Source organism: Megascapheus bottae, chromosome 35 (assembly GCF_031878675.1).
Source record: "Megascapheus bottae isolate mThoBot1 chromosome 35, mThoBot2.hap1, whole genome shotgun sequence".
In the NCBI taxonomy this organism is placed as follows: Eukaryota; Metazoa; Chordata; class Mammalia; order Rodentia; family Geomyidae; genus Megascapheus; species Megascapheus bottae.
Window position 1 is genome coordinate 7,500,012 of NC_143543.1, and position 24,066 is coordinate 7,524,077.

General features: G+C 46.7%; 1 pseudogene; it reads right to left on the minus strand.

The window, feature by feature from the left end:
* LOC150042576 (ubl carboxyl-terminal hydrolase 18-like) overlaps positions 1–23,746 on the minus strand; it is a 48,889-nt pseudogene extending 25,143 nt beyond the window's left edge.
* Between the last annotated feature and the right edge of the window lie 320 nt (positions 23,747–24,066).

Here is a 24,066-nt window from a genome sequence, read left to right on the forward strand (position 1 = left end):
CAAATACAATTATATCCGATATATCAGATAACAAAGTGAGATAGTGTAACAATATGAGATAACCAAGGGACAGTAGAAGTGATGAGAGATAACATAGTACCTTAAGAACAACAATGATTAATTATATGGCTTATGTTTACATCATATTTTAAATGACAAGTTTAACAAACAATTGTTGAAGGAGGAAATCTCTAATTACATTGTCTTGGACTTAGTCTTTAGAACTTAATCAAAATTAGGCTGACAGTTTCTATGTCATAGAAACATATCAGTTTATGAAATAAAACATTATAATTATAGAGTCATAGGATTTTTTGTCTATATAATTATGTTTGTATTTCCATTACCATATCCATTGCTTTGGGTATGCAGTTATTGAGTCCTCGCTCTCGTACACTTTGGATTTAATAACCGCATATTAAGGATACCATGCGCCTTTTGTTCCTTAGGTCTTTACTTGTCTCACTCAGCATGATTCGCTCTAGATTCATCCACTTCCCTGTGAATGCCACTATTTTATCTTGTCTGTTGAGTATATAGAATTCCATTGTGTATATATACCATATTTTCTGTATCCATTCATCTGCAATAGGGCATCTGGCTTGTTTCCATCGCCTGGCTATTGTGAATAGTGCAGAGATGAACATAGCTGAGCAGGTGTCTTTATAATATCCTGGGTCATGCTGTTCAGGATAGATGCCCAGAAGTCGTATGGCGGGATCATAGGGAAGGTCTATTTTCAGTTCTTTAAGGAACCTCCACACTGCTTTCCAGAGTGGCTGAACTAGTTTACAATCCCACCAGCAGTGCAGTAGGGTTCCTTTTTCTCCACAACCCCGCCAGCAACTGTCACTGTCTGAGTTCAAAATCTTGGCCATTCTTGTTGGGGTAAGGTGGTATCTTAGGCTTGTTTTTATTTGCATTTCTGTTATGACCATAGATGATGAACATTTTCTCATATGTTTTTTTGCCATTTTAATCTCTTCTTCTGATAGGTCTCTCTTTAGTTCCCTTGCCCATTTAGTGAATGGTTTATTGGGTTTTCGGGGGATTCGTTTCTTGAGTTCCCTGTAGATACTGGATATTAAGCATTTGTCAGATGTATTGTTGGTGAGTATCTTTTCCCAGTTGGTTGGCTGTCTCTCTACTTTTGCAACTATGTTTTTATCTGTACAGAAACTTTTTATTTTTCGGTAGTCCCATTTATCGAGTCTCTCTCCCATCTGTTGTGACCCTGGGATTCTGTTCAGGAATCTGTTGCCTGTGCCTATGAGATCCAGTGTCTCTCCTACATTATCATGTAGCAATTTCACGGTTTCTGGTCTGACATTGAGGTCTTTGATCCACTTTGAGTTAATGCTTGTGCATGGTGAAAGGCTAGGGTCAATTTTTAGTTTTCTGCATGTGGCTGCCCAGTTTTGCCAACTCCAATAATTGAATAGACTGAGTTTGTTCCATTGTATATCTTTGGCTCCTTTGTCAAATACAAGTTGCCTGTAGGTATATGGTTCTATTTCTGGGTCTTCTATTCTGTTCCACTGATCTTCTGGTCTGTTTTTGTGCCAGTACCAAGAAGTTTTTGTTACTATGGCTCTATAGTAGAGTTTGAAGTCTGGTATTGTAATACCACCATTATTGCTCTTTATGCCTAGAATTGTTTTGGCTATTCTAGGTCTTTTCTTGTTCCATATGAATCTTTGGATTATATCTTCAACTTCCATAAAGAATGTCTTTGGGATTTTGATGGGGATTGCATTGAATTTGTATATCAGTTTTGGCAGTATAGCCATTTTCACTATGTTGATTCTCCCTAGCCATGAGCATGGGATGTCTTTCCAATTCCTAGTGTCCTCTTTAATTTCTTTCATTAAGCTTTTATAATTTTCATTGAATAATTCCTTTACTTCTTTGGTTAAGTATTTCCTAAATATTTTATTCTGTTGGGGGCTATTGCGAATGGGATCATTTTCTTGATTTGGCCTTCTGTTTGTGTATTGTTGGTGCACAAGAAGGCTACTGACTTCTGAAGGTTGATTTTGTATCCTGCCACTTTGCTAAAGTGGTTTATTAATTCTAGTAGTTTGGGAGTGGAGTTTGTTGGGTCACTCAAGTAGAGGATCATGTCGTCTGCGAATAAGGATAGTTTAATTTCTCCATTTCCTATGTGGATCCCTTTGATGTTCTTTTCTTGTCTTATTGCTCTGGCTAAGGGTTCCAGCACTATATCGAAGAGAAGTGGAGAGAGTGGGCATCCCTGTCCAGTTCCTGATTTTAAGGTGAGTGGTTCCAGTCTTTCACAATTTAGTATAATACTGCCTGTAGGTTTTTCATATATGGCTTTCACTGTTTTGAGGACTGTACCTCTTATTCCTAATTTTTCTAGTGCTTTCAACATGAATGGATGTTGTATTTTGTCAAATGCCTTCTCCGCTTCCAGAGAAAATATCATATGATTCTTATCTTTAGCTCTATTGATATGATGTATTATATTGATTGATTTGCGGATGTTAAACCAGCCTTGCATTTGTGGGATGAGCCCACTTGATCATAGTGTATGATTTTTTAATTTGTTTCTGGATTCTGTTGGCTAATATTTTATTGAGGAATTTTGCATCAGTGTTCATTAGAGAGATAAGTCTGTAGCTTTCTTTTTTTGTTGGGTCTTTCCCAGGTTTGGGGATGAGAGCAATATTAGTTTCATAAAATGAGTTTGGTATTGTTCCTTCTGTTTCTATTTCTCGCAAGAGTTTCAAGAGTATAGGTGTTATTTCATCTTTAAATGTCTTGTAAATTCCGCAGTGAAACCATCTGGACCTGGGCTTTTTTTGGTTGGCATTTCCCTGATTGCTTCCACAATTTCGTTGTAAGAAATTGGTCTGTTCAATTTGTTTACCTCATCATTGTTCAGTGTGGGTAGCCTATATTTATTTAAGAAATCATCCATTTCGACTAGATTTTCTTGTTTCTTTGAATATAGGCCCTGGTAGTACCTATTCATTATGGACTGGATTTCTTCGGAATCAGTTGTGATTGTTCCCGTGGGGTCTCTAATCTTGTTTATTTGAATCTCCCCTTTCCTTTTTTTGATTAATCTTGCCAAGGGTCTGTCAATTTTGTTGACTCTTTCAAAGAACCAACTTTTTGATTTATCAATTTTGTGTATAGTAGATCTTATTTCAATCTCTGAAATTTCTGATTTTATTTTTGTTATTTCTGTCCTTCTAGCTGTTTTAGAATTAACTTTTTCTTGCTCCTCTAGCTGTTTCAGTTTTTTTAAGGTTATTTACATGCTCTTCTTCTGTCTTTTTAATATGCGCTCGTAGTGAGATAAATTTGCCTCTTAGAACTGCCTTTGCTGTGTCCCATAAGTTTCTTTGTGATGTTTCTTGATTGTCATTACATTCAAGGAAGTTTTTAATTTCATTTCTGATCTGATCTGTTACCCAGGGGTTATTCAGAAGTGTGTTGTTCAGTTTCCATGTTATTGAATGTTTTTTGACTTTGACTGCTTTGTTCAGAATTAGTCTGACTCCACTGTGATCTGATAGGATACATGGGGTTATATCAGACTTCTTGTATATGCGTAAGTTTTCTCTATGAACTATTATATGATCTATTTTGGAGTGTTTCATGTGCTGCTGAGAAAAATGTAAAAAGTTTCGCCATTGGGTGGAAGACTCTGTGTATATCTGTTAAGCCCAGCTGGGCTATGGTGTCATTTAAGTCGATGGTGTCTTTGCTTAACTTTTGTTGAGTTGACCTGTCATTTGTTGAGAGTGGAGTATTGAGGTCACCGACAATGATTGTGTTTGAGTCTATCTTGTTCTGTAGTTCTAAAAGAGTTTGTTTGACGAATTTGGGTGCTCCTGTGTTGGGGGAGTAGATGTTTATAACTGTAATATTATGGGCATGGATTGTACCCTTTACTAATATATAATGGCCATCTCTATCTTTGTGTACTGATTTTACTGAGAAGTTAATTTTATCGGGGATTAAGATTGCTACTCCTGCTTTTTTGCATGGTGCATTAGAGTGGAAAATTCGTTTCCAGCCTTTCACTTGGAATTTGTTTCTGTCTTTGGTTGTGAGGTGTGTCTCTTGGAGGCAACATATGGATGGGTGGTGTTTCTTAATACAGTCTGCTGCTCTGTGTCTTTTGATTGGATTGTTCAGCCCGTTCACATTTAGGGAGATTATGGAGAAGTGGTCAGTGTCCATTGTTGTTATTTATTTTTACTTCTAAGTTTCTTTCTCTTTTTTCCCCTTTTGTGTTTAGTGAATTATAGATGTTTGCTTCTTGATGGGGATTCCTGATGTTCTACAATTTGTTCTCAGTTAATTAGTATTCTTTGTAACGCTGGTTTAGTATGCATGTATTCATAAAGCTTCTCTTTGGAGTGAAATATTCTTGTTTCTCCCTCAAATGTAAATGCTAGTTTTGCTGGATATATCAGTCTGGGTTGGCAGTTGTTGGTATTGAGGACATCAATGACATTTTTCCAACCTTTTCTTGCATTTAGGGTTTGCGTGGAGAGATATGCTGTAATTCGAATGTTCTTCTCATTATAATATAGCTCCTTCTTTGTTTTTGCAGCATTTAAGATCAATTCCTTGGTATTCTGGTCTAATGTCTTTACTATATGTCTACGTGAGTTCCTTCTAGGACCTTGCCTGCTTGGGGTCCTGAAACCTTCAATAATGTGAGTATTTTCCCTTTTGAAGTTGGGGAAGTTCTCTGCTATGATTCTAGTGAATAAAGGTTGCATACCTTTGTCCTGGAATTTGGCCCCCTCCTCAATCCCTATTATACGAAGATTAGACTTCTTTGCTGCATCTGCCAGTTCCTGGAGCTCTCTCTGGTAGATTCTGACTGATTTTTTCAAGGGGGGAATTCTCTGTTCCAGCTCTTGTGTTTTGACTTCCATTTCTGATGTTCTATTCCCCATCTCCGTCAATCTGCTGCTTAATACCTCTATTTTTGCTTGAAGTGTGGACGCTGAGCTGATCATGTCTGCTCTGAGGGTATTAATCTTTTCTTCCATTTCTCTTTTGAATTCAAGGAGCTCTTTGGAGATTTTCTGCTTATGGTCCTGGAATTGTTTTTGTAATTCTGTTTTAATCTCTTTAGTCATGTTCACAATCATCTCCTTGAATAGGGTCATATTTCGTGTCTCTTCAGGTGTCATTTCTTGGGATGGTGACATCTCTCTCGTCCCTTCTCTCTTGATGCCTTTTGGGCTTTGCGTGGGACTTTGATTATTTATGTATGTCGTAATTCTTCTTTGAGCTCTCCTCAGCATTGAGAACTGTTGTTGTATTTTGCTCTGTGGTCAGTATGTAGCGGTCTTTGCTTGGATTGGGACCGTGGTTCTGGGAGTATGTGAATACCTGTGGTTCTCCGCCAAATTGATTCCTCTGTTGACTATGTCAGAGTTTGCCATTTTTGTAGGTGTTTGGTCGATTCCCAGAGGCTGTGTGCTGCTGTACAACTAGCTCTCAGCCCAGCCAGTGGCCTCACTGTGGACCGTGGGATGGATCTGCGAGCTTTGGTCTCAGCGTGCTGGGCGGATGGTTGGTTTTCCTGTGCTGCTTCTAGGGGCGGCCCCCAGCCAAGGGTCTGGGGTTTGGGAGTTTCCAGGGGCTCTCAGCAGGACCTGTGGCTGTCCACTCTGTTCCCAGGGGCGGGGCCCAGCTGAGGACTCCAAGGGCTCCAAGGGCAGAGTCGAGCCTTTCTGATTCTCAAAAGGCTAGCTTGGCTGCTGGTCAGCCCTTCAGTTCCCTGCTGCTTTGTCAGAGAGTCTGTGACTGTGAGGGACCCCTCGGTGCTGTCTCGCTCAGGATTCCCAGCTGGAGAATGCCCGGCTTAAGATTTGAGGGGGACAGATCCTGGCTCCTATTGTCCCGTACACCCCACCCGCTGTTGTAAGGCAGGGACACAGTGCTCCCCGCTCTCCAGACCCAGTGGCCTGGGAGAGGAACCAGGTGGGCGGGTGGGAGCTGGGATCCCCCCCACCTCCCCTGGTGGGGTCCTGGGTCTTGGCGTAGCCCGCCTCTCGGTCTCCAGTCAGAGGCCTGGGATAGGAACCTGGTGGGCGGGTGGGGACTGGGACACCTCTGCCTCCCTTGGTGGGGTGCTAGTTCTTAGCATCTACCGCCTGTCAATCTCCAATCACTGGCCTGGGTGAGGGGGCTGTTGAGGGAAGGGACAGGATTCTAAATTCCTTGACCCCCTGCTCGTGCTCTCCTCAGGCGGGTTGGAGGGGTCTGAGTTAAGTTCTATGGTTTGGCACCCGCTCTGTTTCTGGGGGCCCGCTGCAGTACTCACGCCTCTGTGTTTGTCTGTGGGTGCTGCACGTTGTTGGAGAATCCTTCACTCCCCTCGGATCTCCGCCGCTTGTGGTCCGCGTCTGGGTTCCGCTGCTTGCTGTTCTGGTTCCGCGTCTGGGTTCCGCTGCTTCTATGGCTCGCTGAGCCGGTTGCCCTGCCCAGCGCTGCCCGGCCCAGCTCCCTCCACCGCCCCTTCCGCCGCTGCTTTTCTTGGCTCAGAGCCGGCGTGGTTGGGGAGGGGTCCTCGCATTCCAAATTCTTTGAGAAAGTTGGATGTGAGCTTTATCTGGATTTCTTTTCCAGTTTGGTTCCTTTTCCGTTGCTTCTTGAGTTTGTTGTTGTGGATTTCTTAAGGTAATTGATTCATGGGACTCCCTTGTTCTCTCTTTTTGTGAGAGAGAGCTAGGCAGCATCCCTATTGTTTCGGTGCCATCTTCCTCCTCCTGATAAAAGAACTTTTAGCAGAACTGAGGAAATGGAAAAACCTCCCATGCTCATGGATTGCAAGAATTAACATTGTGGAAATCTCAAACTTGCCAAAGACTATCTACAAATCCTACGCACTACCCATCAATACCACAATGTCATTCTTGAAAGAAATAGAAGAAGCAATCCAAAATTTCATATGGAAAAATAAAAGGCCCCATTTAGACAAAACAATTCTTAGCAGATAGAACAGTGCAGGAAGAATTTCAATACCAAAATTAGACCATATTACACAGCTATACTGACAAACACCAGTTTGTACTGGCACAAGAACAAGTCTGAAGACAAATGGAATAAAACTGAGGACGCAGATATTAACCCACACACCTATGGCCAGTTCATCCTTGTAAGGGAGCTAAAAGAATTAGAATGGGAAAAAAGCCTCTTCAACAAGTGGTGCTCGCAGAATTGGTTAAGCACTTGTAGAAAACTTAAGTTGGATCCTTCTTTGTCACCCTGCACCAGGAGTAATAAATCCAAATGGATCAAACACCTCAAGGTAAAAGCAGATACAGTGAAAACTTTATAAGAAAGAATAGGAGATACACTAAGTCTCCTTGACACAGGTTGAAACTTTCTTAATAAGGACCCAGAAACACAACAAACCAGACAAAGCCTGGATAAGTGGGTCTGCATGATACTGCAGACCTTCTCTATGTCAATAAACATAGCTAGCAAATTATCTAGAGAGCCTAGAGAGTGGGAGAAGTTCTTCTCTAACCATACAATGGAAAAAGGCCTCAGATCTAAATTATATCCACAGTTAAGAAATATTGAATCATTCCAAAATTAATCTCCAAAGAAACAAACATCCACTGAAAAGATGGGCCAAAGACTTATAGTCTCTGAAGAAGAAATAAGAATGGCCTATGGACCAATGAGGAAATGCTAGACATCTCCGGCCATAAAAGAAATGCAAATCAAAATATCTCTAAGGTACCACCTCACTCCGGTTAGGGGCTCACAACCCCAGTAGGTCTGCTGTGGAGGCTGGAGGCCACTCCTCTGAGATCTTCAGAGTAGCAAGCTGACACGCCCTGTCCCCTCCTGCTCAGGGCCAGCATATCCAATTCATTTGGTGGGAGGTCCTGTGACTTTGGCACAAGGGGGCTGAATTTCATTTCTCCACCCCAAACTTCTGTTGACTTTTCTCAATGCAAGTAGGGATGGAGGTTTCAGTGCAGAAACTTGTGCCACTGGACTGGCTGGGTTCTCACATCAGAAATGGGTACAACATTAAATATTTATTCCTGACCATTATATAAGCTCCTACAGTTCCCTTTTCTCAGAGATCAGGACATCTCTTGGTCTTGCTTATGCCTCTGATTTCAACTATCTGCGTTATTCCTTTGACAGAAGGATCTTTCTGTGGGGTGTGCTTGTAGGCTGGCTCCTCTACCCAGCTGTCCTGACCTGGAGTGGGTTGGGTTTGGCGGTTTAGATTTCCTAAAGGGAATTGAGGCCTGACCAGTGACTCGGGACAAGTGGGGCTGGATGACAGAGCCACAGTCTGTGTTCAACCTAAAAATCCCACTGAAATTCCAAAGAGTTGGCTGGTACTTGGTGGATCGATGTTGTTTCCCTCCTGCCTATGTCTCCCTCCTAGCCCAGCCATATTTATGAGGGCAGGGTGGGCCTGGATAAGGAAGAGCGGTGTACAAAGGCTCGAGGAGATAGGGCAGTGTGGATAGAGCAGAACTGCCTACCTGCTGTGAAATTTGCAGACCAGGCACTGGAGGCTCACAACTCCAGAATGCACTGCTCATGAGGCTGAGAGCTAAGGGTGAAGGAGCAAAACCAACCCTAGCAAACAATCCTACAAGGCACTTTACCAAAAAGCAGGGGAGGTATGTCTCTATCAGTTTAGCCAGCTTTGACTACAAAAGCTCAGGGACAGTAAACAGGCACAGAGTTCAATCCCAGGACAGGCAGAGACAAAGACACACACAGACAAAGACCCATTCATGATATGAGCACACAACCCCTCCAGCTGCACAGGGAATCTTCTGCACTGAACTCTCCATCCCTCTCTAGCACTGAGAAAAGGCTCTGGAAGTTTGGGGTGGAGAAATGATCATCAGCCCCTTTTGCCAAAGTCACAAGTCCTCCCCCCATTTGAAATAGGTGGGCTTGCCCAGAGCAGCCGGGACAGGGCGCTGCCTGCTTGATACTCTGAAGAGCTCTGAGGTCTTGCCTCCAGCCTCCACATAACATTTGCCGGAGCTATGAGCCTCTGCCCTGCTGGCCTGCGAGCCTTCCAGGGCAGACTTCAGGCCTTTCCTAGGTTACTGTAAATCCAGCTCAGACCATAGATGGTCTGGCCCTGTGATTTTTCACTTTTTCAATCTCGAACCACTTGTCTAAAGCTTGGTGGGCCACAGCCAGTGGCAAGTGTAGCTCATTCAAGTTGGCAGGAAGGCCACGAAAGTGTCTTGTGCCAGTGTATACATAAGTTCCCGGTGGTTTTGCAGCTGGACATTTCCAAGGTAGGTCTAACTTTTTCTTCTGATGTCTCATGTGACCAATAGACAAGTGTCTCAACCTGTCTAAATTTTATCTTTCATGCACAAATAGAAATGCTTTGCCCCTTGAACCTTGCCTCTTGCTCCATGCCTTGCCCCTTGCGCGTGGCCTTTTGCACCTTACCTTGCCCCTTGCCCCTTGCTCCTTGCCTCTTGTACCCTGCCTTGCCTCTTGCAATTTACTTGCTCGCTTGCGCCTTGCCTCCTGTGGCCTACCTGGCCCCTTGCACCTTACTTTTCCTACCTGCCTTGCCCCTTGGGCCTTGCGTCCTTCGCGCTTCCTACCCCTTGATCATTGCCTATTGCACCCTGCCTGGCCCCTTGCACCTTGGCTCTTGCACACTGCCTGGTCCCTTGATCCTTGCCTCTTATGCCCTGCATTGCCCCTGCGCCTTCCTCTTGCGCCCTGCCTTCACAGTTGTCCCTTGCATCTTGCAATTTGCCTGGCTCCTTGGCCTTGCCTCTTGCACCCTGCCTTCGAACTTGTGCCTTGCATCTTGAGCCTAGCCTTGCCCAATGCACCTTGCCTCTTGTTCCATGCCTTGCCCCTTGCATCTTGCCTCTTGCACCTAGCCTTGCTCCTTGAGCTTTGCTTTTTTGACCTGCCTTGCCCCTAGTGCCTTGCCTCTTGCGCTCTGCCTTGGCCATTGCACCTTGCCTCTATCGCCTTGCTTGCCCCTTGTGCTTTGCCTCTAGTGCATTTCTTTGCCTGTTGCCCCTAGCCTGTTGCACCCTGCCTTGTCCTTTGTGCATTACCTCTCCAGCCTAGCCATGTCCTTTGCTCTTTGCCTATGGGGTGCTGCATGACCCCTTGCGCCTTGCCTTTTGTGCTCAGCCTGGCCCCTTGTGTCTTGCCTCTTGCACCCTGCCTTGCCCCTTGCGCCTTGCCTTTTATGCTCTGCCTGGCCCTTTAGCCTTGCCTCTTGAGCACTACCTGGCTCCTTGAGCCTTGCATCTTGCACCCTGCATTGCCATTTATGCCTTGTGTCTTATGCCCTGCCTTCCCCTTGTGCTTTGCCTCTTGCACCTTGCTTGCTCCTTGGGTCTGGTCTTTTTTGCCCTGCCTTGACCATTTTTCTTGCCTCTTCCACCCTGCCTTGACCATTTTTCTTGCCTCTTGCACCCTGCTTTGCTCCTTGCCCCTTTCCTTTTAACCCTGCCTTCCTGGTCCCTTTTGCCTTACTTCCTCTGCGTATTCCTGACCCTTGCGCATTGCCTCTTGCGCCAAGCCTGGCTACTTTTGCCTTGCCTGTTTTGCCCTTCCTAGCCCCTTTTGCCTTGCCTCTTGCACATTGCCTTGCCCCTTGGGCCTTGCCTTTATGCACTGCCATACCCCTTGCACATTGCCTCTTGTACCCAACATTGCCCCTTGCACCTTGCCTCTTCAGCCTAGCCCTGCCCCATGCCGCTTTCCTACTGCACCTTGCCTTGCCCCTTTGTTTATAGCCTCTTGCGTCCTGCCTTGCCCCTTGTGCCTTGGCTATTGTGCTTTGTCATGCCCCTTACACCTTGCCTCTCATTCCCTGCCTTGCCCCTAGCGCCTTGTCTCTTGCCCCTTGCCTTGATCCATTAGCCTTGCCACTTGCGCCCTGCCTCTTGTTCCTAGCCCCTTGCACCCTGCCTTGCCCCTTGCACCTTGCTTCTTGTGCCCTGCCTTAACACTTGTGCCTTGCCTCTTGAGCACTGCCTTGCCCATTGCGCCTTGCTTCTTTTGCCCTGCCTTGTTCCTTGCTCCTTGCCTCTTTCACCTTGCCTGGCCCCTTGACCTTTGCCTTTTGTGCCTTGCCTTGCTCCTTGCCCCTTGCCTCCTGTGCTGTGCCTTGCCCCAGGGCCTTTCCCTTTGTGCCCTGCCTTTCCCTTTGCACCTTGCCTCTTTCGCCCTGCCTTGCCCCTTGTGCTTGCCTATTGTGCCCAGCCATGTCCCTTGTGCCTTGCCACTTGTGTCCTGTCTAACTTGTACCTTATCTCTTGCTCTCTGCCTTGTCCTCTACGCATTGCCTCTTGAGCCCTGTTTTGCCCCTTTCACCTTGTGTCTTGCGCACTGCCTTGCGCTTTGCACCTTAACTCTTATGCCTTGCCTTGCAATTGTGCCTTGCTCCTTGCCTCTTTCGCCTGGCCTGGCCCTTTGCACTCTGCCTCTTGTGCTTTGCCTTGTTCCTTGCCCCTTGTGCCTTTACTTTTGTGCCCTCACTTCCCCATTGCACCTTGCCTCTTTCACCTTGCCTATTGCACCCTACCTGGTCCCTTGTGCCTTGCCTTTTGTTCCCTGTCTTTCTTGGTGTGCCTTACCTCTTGCTCCGTTCCTTGCACCTTGCACATTGCCTCATGCACCCTGAATTGCCCCTTGAGCCTTGCCTGTTGCACCCTGGCTTGCCCCTTGCGCCTTGACTCTTGTGCTATGCCTGGCACTTGTGCATTGCCTCTTGGACCAAGCCTCTTGTGCTTTGCCTTGTCCCTTGTGCCTTGTCTCTTGTGCTCTGCCTTTCCCACTGTTGCTTGCCTCTTCTGTCCTGCCTGACCCATTGCACCTTGCCTTTTCTGCCCTGCCTTGCCCCGGTGCCTTGCCCCTTACTCCCTAACTACCCTCTTGCGCCTTGTCTCTTGTTCATTGCCTAGCCCCTTGGCCTTGCACCATGCTTCTTGCACCCTGCCTTGCCCCTTGCGCATTACCTCTTGTGACCAGCCTTGCCCCTTGCACCTTGCCTCCTGCGGATTTCCTTGGCTCTTATGCCCTGTCTTGCCCCTTATGGCTGATCTCTTTTGCCCTGCTTTGCCCTTTGCCTTGCCACCTTCGACTTGCATTGTCCCTTGAACCTTGCCTTTGGTTACCTGCCTTGCCCCTTGCGCCTGCCTCTTGGGCCCTGCCTTGCCGCTTGGCTTTGCCTCTTGCATGCTGCCTTACCACATGTGTCTTGCATCTTGCGCCATGCCTTACCCCATATGCCTTTCCTTTTGCGCCTTGCCTTGCCCCTTGTGCCTTGCCTCTTGAGTCTTGAATTGCCCCCTGCACCTTGCCTTTTTGCCCTGCCTTGCCTCTTTTTTTTATTGTAATTAGTAAAAGGGTTACATGATATTTTCCAGATAGAAGGTGCGTTAATTCACATACATTGATACCCTTTCACATGTCTTGGTACCCGTTTCCCTCCCCCCCCACACCCCCCACCCGTCTTGGTTTTCCACCCTTCCCTATCAAATTTCAAATATCCAAATACAAATAAATTCAATATATTAGATAACAAAGTGAGATACTATACCAATATGAGATAACAAGGGACAGCAAAGGAGATGAGAGACAACATAGTACATTAAGGACAACAATCATTCATTATATGGCTTTTGTTTCACTATCCTGGAGGTCCTTTTAATTACCTTCACATTATATGTCCTTATGTATCAAGATTTTGCTCTATTGCAAATCTCTGCTAGTAGAGCCCAAGGTTTCTACTGATTATGACGAATGAGGGAAACCACTGAGCCTAAGTTCCTTTGAGTCTGGCTTACTTCACTTAATATGATTTTTTCTAAGTCTTTCCATTTCCTAACAAATGGGGCGATGTCATTCTTTCTGACAGCAGCATAGAATTCCATTGTGTACAAATACCACAACTTGTTGATCCACTCATCAACTGAGGGACATCTAGGTTGGTTCCATAACTTTGCTATGGTGAATAGTGCTGCAATGAACATTGTTGTGCTAGTGGGTTTAGTATGTCCTTGTTTCTGGATGGTTGGGTAAATGCCAAGTAGTGGAATTGCTGGGTCATAGGGGAGTTCTATGTTTAGCCTTTTGAGGCACTGCCACACTGCTTTCCATAGTGGTTGGACGAGTTTGCACTCCCACCAACAGTGTAGTAGTGATCCCTCCTGGCCACATCCCCTCCAGCATCTATTGTCATTCATTTTCCTGATCCTGGCCATTCTAGCTGGAGTGAGGTGGAATCTTAGAGTTGTTTTGATTTGCATTTCTTTTATGACCAGAGATGTTGAGCATTTCTTCATGTGTCTATAGGCCATTTTTGTTTCTTCTTCAGAGAAGACTCTCTTTAAATCTTTGGCCCATTTTTTAATGGGATGGTTGTTACTTTGGAGGTTAGTTTTGGAGTGATTCAATTTTTTGAGTTGTTGATATATTTTAGATATGAGGCCTTTGTTATTGTTTGGTTGGTGAAGATCTTCTCCCACTCTGTAGGATTCCTGATTGGTTTACTAGCTATGTACTTTGCCATACAAAAGGTCTGCAGTTTAATGCAGTCCCACTTATCCAGCCTTTCTCTGATTTGTTGTGATTCTTGGTCTTTATTAAGAAAGTTTCGACCTGTGCCAAGGAGGCCTAGTGTATCTCCTATTCCTTCCTGTAGAGTTTTCAGTGTGTCAGCTTTTTCCTCCAGGTCTTTGATCCATTTGGAGTTAATTCTAGTGCAAGGTGACAAAGAATGATCCAGCTTTAGTTTTCTGCAGGTGCTTAACCAGTTCTGCCAGCACAACTTGTTGAAGAGGCTGTCTTTCTTCCATTCTATTTTTTTGGCTCCCTTGTCAAAGATTAGGTGGCCATAGGTCTGTGGTTTAATATCTGGGTCCTCAGTTCTATTCCATTGGTCTTCAGGCCTGTTCCTGTGCCAGTACCAAGCTGTTTTGAGGATTATAGCTCTGTAATAGAGTCTAAAGTTTGGAATTGAAATTCCTCCAGCGCTGTTATTTTTGCTAAGAAGTGTTTTGCTATTCGGGGTCTTTTATTATTCCATATGAAATTTTGGATTGCCTCTGCTATTTCTTTAAAGAATGACATTGGTATGTTGATGGGTATTGTGTTGAATTTGTAGATAGCTCTTGGGAACATTGTCATTTTCACAATGTTGATTCTTCCAATCCAGGAGCATGGGAGGTTTTTCCATTGCCTTAGTTCAGCTTTAATTTCCTTTTTTAGGGTTTTGAAGTTTTCGTCAAAAAGGTCCTTTACATTCTTAGTTAAGCTAATTCCTAGGTACTTTATTTTCTTTGAGGCTATTGTGAAAGGAGCTTCTTTCCTGATTATTGCCTCGTTCCTCTCACTGTTGGCATAAAGGAAGGCAGTTGATTTTTGAGGGTTGATTTTATAGCCTGCTACTCTTCCAAAGCTTTGGATCAGCTCAAGGAGCTTGGGAGTAGAGTCTATAGGATTCTTTAAATACAGAATCATGTCATCTGCAAAGAGGGATAGTTTTATTTCCTCTTTCCCTACTTGGATCCCCTTTATGCTTGCTTCTTGCCTTATTGCACTGGCTAGGAATTCTAGTACTATGTTAAAGAGGAGTGGAGAGAGTGGGTATCCTTGTCTCGTTCCTGATTTTAGAGGGAATGGCTTTAGATTTTCACCATTAAGTGTAATACTAGCAGTAGGTTTCTCATACACAACCGTTTTTACATTGAGGAATGTTCCATGGATTTCTAGTTTCTCCAGAGCTTTTAACATGAAGGGGTGTTGGATCTTGTCAAATGCCTTTTCCGCGTCTATTGAGACAATCATGTGATTTTTGTCTTTTCTCCTGTTGATGTGTTGAATTATATTAATTGATTTGCGTATGTTGAACTAGCTTTGCCTCCCTGTGATGAATCCAGTTTGATCATAGTGTATAATTTTTTGATGAGTTGTTGTAGACGGTTGGCCAGTATTTTGCTGAGAAGTTTTGCATCGATGTTCATCAAAGATATAGGTCTATAGTTATCTTTCTTTGATGAATCTCTGTCTGGTTTGGGGATCAGGGTTATACTGGCTTCATAGAATGAGTTTGGTAAGGAACCTTCATTTTCAATTTCGTTGAAGAGCTTGAGGAGTATTGGTGTGAGCTCTGCTTTGAAGACCTTATAGAATTCAGCTGTGAATCCATCTGGCCCTGGGCTTTTCTTAGGTGGAAGTTCTCTAATTGCCATTTCTATTTCAGAGCTTGAAATATGCCTGTTGAATTGGCTTAGTTCTTCTTGGTTCAGTGTGGGTATGTTAATATTAGCTAATAATTCATCCATTTCATCTAGGTTCTCAAATTTGTTGGCATAAAGGTCTGAGAAGTATTCCCTCATGATATTCTGGATCTTGGTAATTTCTGTCGTGATATTACCATTTTCATCTGCGATTTTGTTTATTTCGATATGCTCTCTTCTTTTTTTGGTAAGATTTGCTAAGGGCTTGTCAATTTTGTTAATTCTTTCAAAGAACCAACTCCTTGTTTTGTTGATTCTTTCTATAGTTTTTTTGGATTCCAAATAATTTAATTCTGCTTTGATTTTAATAATTTGCTTTCTTCTACTGGGATTAGGGTTGGTTTGTTGCTCTTTTTCCAGGAGCTTAAGGTGGAACATTAACTTGTTGGTTTGCAATTTTTCCAACTTTTGTTGTAGGCACTCAGCGCTGTAAATTTTCCTCTGAGTACTGCCTTTGCTGTGTCCCAAAGGAGTTGGTATTTTGTGTGTTTCTTACTGTTAAATTTCATAAACTGTTGGATTTCTGTTCTGATCTCTTCAATGACCCATTGGTGGTTCAACAATGTGTTGTTCAGTCTCCATGAGTTACAGGGTTTTCGTTGGTGGAGGTGTGTGTTCAGTTCAAGTTTGATGCCTTTGTGCTCTGAGAGTGTGCATGGAATAATTTCTGTGTTTCTGAATCTGTCCAGGTTTGTTTTATGGCCTAAGATATGATCTATTTTGGAAAATGTTCCATTTGCTGCTGAGAAAAACGTATATTGTGTTGTTGCTGGGTGGAATATTCTGCAGATGTCTGTTAGATCTAGTTGGTCTATGTAGCTGTTCATTTCTAAGGTTTCTCTGTTGAGTTTTTGCCTTGTTGATCTGTCCATAGGTGAGAGTGGTGTGTTAAAGTCACGGACAATCACTGTATTTCGATCTATGTATGGTTTCAGTGTAAGTAAAGTTTGCTTGATGAAGTTTGGAGCTCCGGGATTGGGTGTGTAAATATTTAGGATCGTTATGTCTTCCTGGAGGAAAGATCCCTTTAGTAGTATGTAGTAACCTTCTTTGTCTTTTCTTACTAATTTTGGTTTGAAGTCTATTTTATCTGATATGAGGATGGCAACTCCAGCCTGTTTATGGGGGCCGTTAGCTTGATAGAGTTTATTCCAACCTCTCACTTTCAAAAGATGCTTGTCTTTTTGGGTAAGATGTGTCTCTTGAAGACAGCAGAACGATGGCTCTTGCTTTTTGATCCAACTAGACAGCCTATGCCGTTTAATTGGAGAGTTGAGTCCATTGATATTGAGAGTTAGGATTGAGAGATATTTATTAGGTCCTACCATTTTTAAAAGCTTTTATTTGGGCCTGTGTCTTGACAGTTCTTGTGGTCCTTAGGTGGTATGCTGTTTAGGTAACATTTCTTTCCCTATATGGCCTTTATTTTGGTTTTCTATGTATAGAACATCTTGCAGAATTCTCTGTAGTGTTGGTTTTGATGCGACATATTGTTGCAGCTTTTCCCTGGAATGGAATGTTTTTATTGTTCCCTCAGTTATGAATGAGAGCTTAGCTGGGTACAGGATTCTTGGTTGGTAGTTGTTTGACTTAAGGGCATGACATATGTGCTTCCAGTCACTTCTTGCTTGCATGGTCTTTGCTGAGTAATCTGGGGTAATTCTGACTGGTTTTCCTTTATAGGTTACTGAACCCTTTTCCCTGGCTGCCTTTAGGATCCTTTTTTTGGTTTCTACTGATCCAGTTCGGATTACGATGTGGCGGTGAGGTGTTCTTTTCTGGTCAGGTCTGTTTGGGGTTCTAAAAGCTTCTTGTATCTGGATGGGTCTGCCCTTCTGGATATTTGGGAAATTCTCTGAGATGATTCCCTGAAGTATATTTCCAGTACCATTGACCTCTTTCTCCAGACCCTCCTCAATACCAATTAGCCTTAAATTAGGCTTCCTAATTGTATCTTGGACCTCCTGAAGCGCTCTGTCATTTTTCCTAGATTTGGATTGACTCACTTTCTGTTCTTTCTCTATAATAACTAAATTATCTTCAGCCCCGGAAATTCTCTCCTCTGCATTGTCTAACCTGCTATCAAAGCTATCTACTTTATTTTTCATCTCCCTTGCTACTAATTGCTCATTTTTGATGCCTTGCATCTCTTCTTTTAGATCATGTATGGATTTCTTTAGCTCCTTGATTTCCATTTGAGTGGTTAGCTCAGTAGCTTTATTTTCTTTGAACATTTGCTGGAGTTCGGTCACCTTTTTATTTCTGGATTCTATGAATTCATCCATCTTTCTTTGAACAGCCTTTATTATGGCTTCCTTTATGGCTCCTTTTTTTTCACTTATCACCTTGTTTATGGTTTCCTCTTGTTCAGCTATGGCTTCCTCACTTATCTCCTTCTTTATATTTTCACATTTTTCATTAATGATGTTTATCAATTGCATTTGTACAGCACTTGGAAGACTCTCCTCTAGGCTTGCCAGTGACTGTTCCATTGGCTGTTTACATTGGGTGGGGGAGGTGGGAGGTGTTATTTCTTGATTTGACATTTTTCTTGAGTTTCTTGTTCTGCCCATTTGAAAATGGGAGCAAGATTAATACTAAACACGATTATAGTTTTTCAGATATAACCAACCTAGACCTCTGTAGCTGGCAGACTCTAGATGTTCACAAGTTTTGATTGGTGTTATCACTCTTTCTTTTCGTGCAGTTACCGACTAGTCTAATTTTTCACTGATAAGCAATTTATATTCAAAACAATAAGCCTTTCAATCCAATCTCTATTGTCTTTAAGTCCCTCTGAGCCTAGAGGATAATTAAACACCTAGATATACAATGTTGCTCAACAGCCATCATGTGTAGATCCATGCAGTATAAGGGTTGAAAGAGGAGCAGAGGTCCAGAGATAGAAAAATAGAATGAGAGAGGTCAGGGGGTAAGTAGGTAGAGTATTTGGAAAGTATTAGAATAAAACTTATGTGTTGTTGCGCGACTAGGTCTTAGCCCAGCCAGTGGCCTCACTGTGGACCATGGGATGGATCTGCGAGCTTCTGTCTGAGCGCGGTTGGCGGACGTTTTCCTGTGCTGCCTCCAGGGGCGGCCCCAAGCCAATGGTCTGGGGATTGAGAGTTTCAGGACCTCTCAGCAGGACCAGCAGGAGGCCCCTCTCTTCCCAGGGGCGGGGCCCAGCTGGGGCGTGGTCTCCAAGGGTGGAGCCGCGCCTTTTTGGTTCTCAGAAGGGGATCTTGGCTGCTGGTTGGCCCTTCAGATCCCTGCTGTGTTTCCACTGCTTTGTCAGAGTCTGTGACTGTGGGGGCGGCCCTCGGAGGTGTCTTGCTCAGGGTTTCCAGCTGGAGGATGCCCTGCTCGAGAATTGAGGGTGGGCAGATGCTGGCTCCTATTTACCCGCACCCCCTACCCACTTTTGTAAGAAAGGGTCTCAAAGCCCTCCACTCTCCAGATCCAGTGTCCTGGGTGAGGAGCCTGGTGGGCGGGTGGGAGTTGGGACAGCTCCGCCTCCCCTGGTGGGGTGCTGAGTCTTAGGGTCCGCCCGCTTGTCAGTCTCCAGTCAGAGGGCTGGGGGTTGAGCCCGTTGGGCGGGTGTGAGTTGGGACAGCCCCGCCTCCCTTGATGGGGTGCTGGGTCTTATGGGTTGCCCGCCTGTCAATCTCCAGTCAATGGCCTGAGGGAGGGGGCTGTTGAGGGGAGGGACAGGATTCTAAATTCCTTGCCCCCCTGCTCCCACCAGTCTTTCTCGGGGCGGGGTGTTGGGGTCTGAGTTAAGTTCTATTGCTTGGCACCTGCTCCGCTTTGCCGATGTGTTTGGGGATGCACTGTATTACTCACGCCTCTGAGTCCGTCTGCGGGTTTTCCACAGTGGTGGGGAGTCTTTCACTCCCCTGGGGTCTCCGCCGCCGCCTGTGTTCTGCGTCTGGGACCCGCTGCTTGCTGTCTGGTTCCGAGTCTGTGTTCCGCTGCTTCCGCCGTTCGCTGGCCAGGTTCTGTGCTGGTTTCTGCAGCCGTTGGGTTCCCAGCCTGGTGCCCTCCACTGCCGCCGCTTTTCGTGGATTAGAGCCCGTGCCCGCCCCCGCTTTCCCCGTGTGGAGCCGGTGCCAGCTCAAGCCGCTTTTCGCAGCTTGGTCTGGTGCGGCTTTCAGCGGCTTTGGGCGAGAGGTGGGGGAGGGGTCCTCACGTTCCGAATTCTTTAAGAAAGTTGGATGTGAGCTTTATCTGGATTTCTTTTCCAGTTTGAGTCCTTCTCCGTTGCTTTTTGAGTTTGTTGTCGTGGATTTCTTTAGAAAGTTGGCTCGTGGGACTCCCTGGTTCTCTCTTTTTGTCAGAGAAATCTAAGCAGCGTCCCTATTGTCTCGGCGCCATCTTCCTTCCTATCCTGCCTTGCCTCTTGCGCCTAGTCTCTTGTGTCCTGCTTTCTCCCTTTTGCCTGCCTTGCCTTTTTCGCCTTGACTTGCACTTTGGCCTTGCCTCTTGCAACATATGTTGCCCCTTGCACCTTGCCACTTGTGTCCTGCCTTGCCTCTTGCGTCTTGCATCTTGAGCCTTGCCTTGCCCCATGCTCCTTGCCTCTTGAACATTGCCTCTCCCCTTGCACCGTGCCTCTTGCTCCCTTCCTTGCATCTTGTGCCTTGCCTCTTGAGCCCTGCCTTGCCCCTTGCTCCTTGCATATTGTGCCTAGCCTTGATCCTTGCACCTTGCCTTTTGTGTCCTGACTTGTCCCTTGTGCCTTGCCTCTTACTCACTGCCTTGGTCCTTGCAACTTACATTTTTCACCTTGCCTTGCCCTTTGCATATTGCCTTTCATGCTTTTTCTTCCCCATTGCTCCTTCCCTTTTGCATTTCATTTTCCCTTGCACCTTCCCTTTTCTTCCTACCCCTGCCCCTTACCCCTTGCCTATTGTGTGCTGTGTGGCCCCTGCGCCTTGCCACTTCTGCCTTGTGTTGCCCCTTGCACCTTGCCTCTTCTGCCCTACCTTGCCCCTTGCCCCTTGCCTCTATTGCCATGCTTTTACACTTTCGCCTTATCTGTTTTGCCTTGTCATGCCCCTGGTGCCTTGCCTCTTGCGCACTGCATGCCCTTTTGCCTTGCCTCTTGTGCCCTGCATTGCCCCTTGCGCCTTGCCTCTCATGCCGTGCCTTGCCCCTTGCACCTTGACTCTTATGCCTTGCCTGGCCACTTGTGCCTAGACTCTCACTCTCTGCCTTCCCCTAATGCCTTAAACTTGCCCCTTGCCTTGATCCATTCGCATTGCCTTTTTTGCTGTGCTTTGCCCCTTGAGCCTTGCCTCTTGCACACTTCTTTATCTCTTGTGCCTTGCCTTTTGCCCCCTGCTTGCCTTTTTCGCCTTACCTCTTGCGCTATGCTTTGATCTTTGCTCCTTGCCTCTTGCACCTTGCCTGGCCTCTATGCTCTGTCTCTTGCGCTTTGCCTTGTTCCTTGCCGCTTGCTTCATGCACCCTGCATTGCCCCTTGCGCCTTTCTTTTTGCACCCTCACTTCCCCTTTGCGCCATGACTCATTCGCCTTGCCTATTGTGCCCTGCCTTTCATGTCTCGCCTTGCCTCTTGCTCCCTTACTTGTGGCTTGGGCTTTGCCTATTGTGCCTTGCCATGCCCCTTGAGCCTTTCCTCTTGCGCCTGGCAATGCCATTATGCCTTGCCCCTTGTATCCCACCTGGCCCCTTGCACCTTGCCTCTTGTGCCTTTCTTTGCCCCTTCCACTATGCCTTTTGCTCCCTGTCTTGGCCCTTGTACCTTGCCTCTGCATGCTGCCTTGCCCCTTGTGCCTTGCCTCTTGCACCTAGTCTGGCCGCTTGCGCCTTGCCTCTCACTCCCTGCCTTACCACTAGCGCCTTGCCTCTTGCCCCTTGCATTATCTACTTGTGCCTTGCCTTTTGCACCCTGCCTCGCTCCTCGGTTTGCCTCTTACGCTCTACCTTGCCCCTTGTGCCTGGCATCTAGAGCATTGCCTTGCCCGATGCACCTTGCATCTTGTGCCCTACCTTTCCCCTTGAACCTTTCCTCTTGCGCCCTGCCTTGCTCTTTGCACCTTGCATCTGGCACATGGACTTGCCCCCTTGCACCCTTCCTCTTGCGCCTTGCCATGCTAATTGCGTCTTACCTCTTGCGCCCTGCTTTGCTCCTTGGGCCTAGCCTCTTTTGTCCTTCCTGGCCCTTTTTGCTTTGCCTCTTGCCTTGCCTTGCCCCTTGCCCTTTTTTTCCTAGCCTCTTGCGTCGTACCTTGCCCCTTGTGCCTTGCCTTGCCAATTGTGCCTTGCCTTTGGTGCCCTGCCTTCCCATTATGCCTTGCCCCTTGATCCCTGTCATGCCATTTGGACCTTTCCTCTTGAGGCTTGCCTTGCCCAATGCACCTTATCTCTTGCTAACTACCTTGTGTATTGCACCTTTCTTCTTGGAACATGCTTTGCCACTGGCACCTTGCCTATTATGCCATGTTTTGCCCCTTGTGCCTTGCCTCTTGCAACCTGTCTTGCCCCTTTTGCATGGCTCTTCCGCCCTGCCTTGCCCCATGCGCCTTGCCTCTTGTGCCCTGTCTTACCCATTACTCATTGCCTCTTGCACGCTACCTAGCTCCTTACGCCTTTCCTCCTGCGTCCTGCCTGGCCCCTTGCGACTTGCCTCTTCTGCCATTCCTTGCCCCGTGTGCCTTGCCTACTTCACCCTGCCATTACCCTTGCGCCTTGCCTCTTGCACCCTGCCTTGCCCCATAGCCTTGCCTCTTATAACCTGCTTGCCCATAGCACCTTGTATTTTGAGCCTTGCCTTGCCCCATGCTCCTTGCCTCTTGTGCCTTGTCTTGCACTTTGCGCCTTGCCTCTTGCACTCTGCCTTGATCCTTGCACTTTTCCTCTTGGGCTTTTCCTCTTTTGCTCTGCCTTGCCCCTCGTGCCTTGCATCTTGCACCCTGCCTTGCCCCTGAGTCTTGACTCTTTCACATTGCCTGGCCCTTGTGCTTTGCCTCTCCTTCATTCCCGTGCCAATTTCCCCTTGGCTCTTTCTTCCTTCCTTGCCCCTTGCTCCTTGCCTATTGCTCCCTACTTTGCCCCTTGTGCCTTGCCCTTTCGCCTTGCCTTGCCCCTTGTGCCCTGCTTCTTCACTTGAAATTTTCCTCTTGCTCTCTGCCTTGTCCCTAGGCCTTGCCTTTTGTGTTGCCATGCACCTTGAGCCTTGCCTCTGGTGCCTTGCCTTGCCATTTGTGCCTTGCCCCTTGCACCCTGTCTTGCCCTTGAACCTTGCCTCTTGTGTCCTGCCTTTCCCATTTCCTTTGCCTCTTGTGCCCTGCCTTGCCCCTTGCCTTTGCCTCTTGCGCCCTGCCTTGCCCCTTGTACCTTGCATCTTGATCCTTGACATGTCCCATGCACCTTGTCTCTTGCGCCCTGCCTTGCCCCTTGCTCCTTTCCTCTAGCGCCCTTCCTTGCCATATGAGCCTTGCCTCTTGCGCCCTCCCTTGACCGTTGCACATTGCCTAATATGCCCCCAATTGTTTATGGCGCCTTGCCTCTTGCACCCTACCTTGCCAATGTGCCTTCCCTCTTGTGCCCTGCCTTGACGGTTGTGCATTGCCTCGTGCGCCCTAGGTGACCCCTTGCGCCTTGCCTCCTGTACACAGCCTGACACTTTGGCCTTGCTTCTTGCGCCCTCCCTGGCCCCTTGAGCCTTGCCTCTTGCGCCCTGCCTTCCCCATGCGCCTTGCCTATTGCTCCCTGCCTTGCCCCTTGTGATTTGCCTTTTGTACACTGCTTTGCTTACTGTGCCTTGTCTCTTGCTCCCAGGCTTGCCCCAGTTCCTTGCATCTTGAGCCTTGCCATGACTCATATGCCTTGACCCTTGCCCCTTGCATGGGCCCCTTGTGCCTTGTCTCTTGTGCCCTGCCATGCCCTTACCACCTTGCCACTTCCACCCTGTCTTGCCATATGTGTCATGCTTCCTTTTCCTTGCCTAACCCCTTGGCGCCTTTCTGCCTGCGACCTTCTTGTCCTCTTCTGCCTTGCATTTTGTGCCATGCCTTGCCCCTTGGCCTTGCCACTTGAGCCTTTCATTGCCCCTTGCCCCTTGCCTCTTGTGCCTTGCCTTCCCATTGTGCCTTGTCTCTTGTGCAGTGCATTGCCCTTGCACCTTGCCTCTGGAGCTCTGCTTTGCCCCTTGTGCCTTGCCTCTTCAGCCCTGCCTTCCCCTTGCAACTTGCTTCTGGTGCCCTGCCTTGCCCATTGACTTTCCACCTTGCACCAAAAGCCTTCACTTGCCCCATGCTCCTTGCCTCTGGCTCCCTGCCTGGCCCCTTGTGCCATGCATCTTGGGCGTTGCCTCGCCCTTGCGTTTTCCCTCATAGTCCTTGCCTTTCTCCTTGTGCAATTCCTCTTGTGCCCTGCTTTGCTCCTTGCGCATTTCCACTTGTGCATTGTCTGGCCCCTTACACTTTGACATTTGCGCCTTGCATTGTCCCTTGCACCTTCCCTCTTGGACCCTGCTTTGGCCCTTGTTCTTGCCTCTTGCACCTGCCTTGCCCTTCACCTTCCATCTTGCACTTTGCCTTTACCCTTGCACCTTGCTTCTTGAGCCTGACTTGCCCCTTGTGCCTAGCCCCTTGTGCCCTGCCTTGGCCCTTGTACCTTGCCTATTTTGCCTTTCCTGGACCATTGTGCATTGGGTCTTGTGCATTGCCATGCCCCTTCTCCCTTGCCTCTTGTGCCCTGCCTTGCCCCTTGTAACTTGCCTTGGTACCCTGCCTTGCCCCTTTCTCCTTG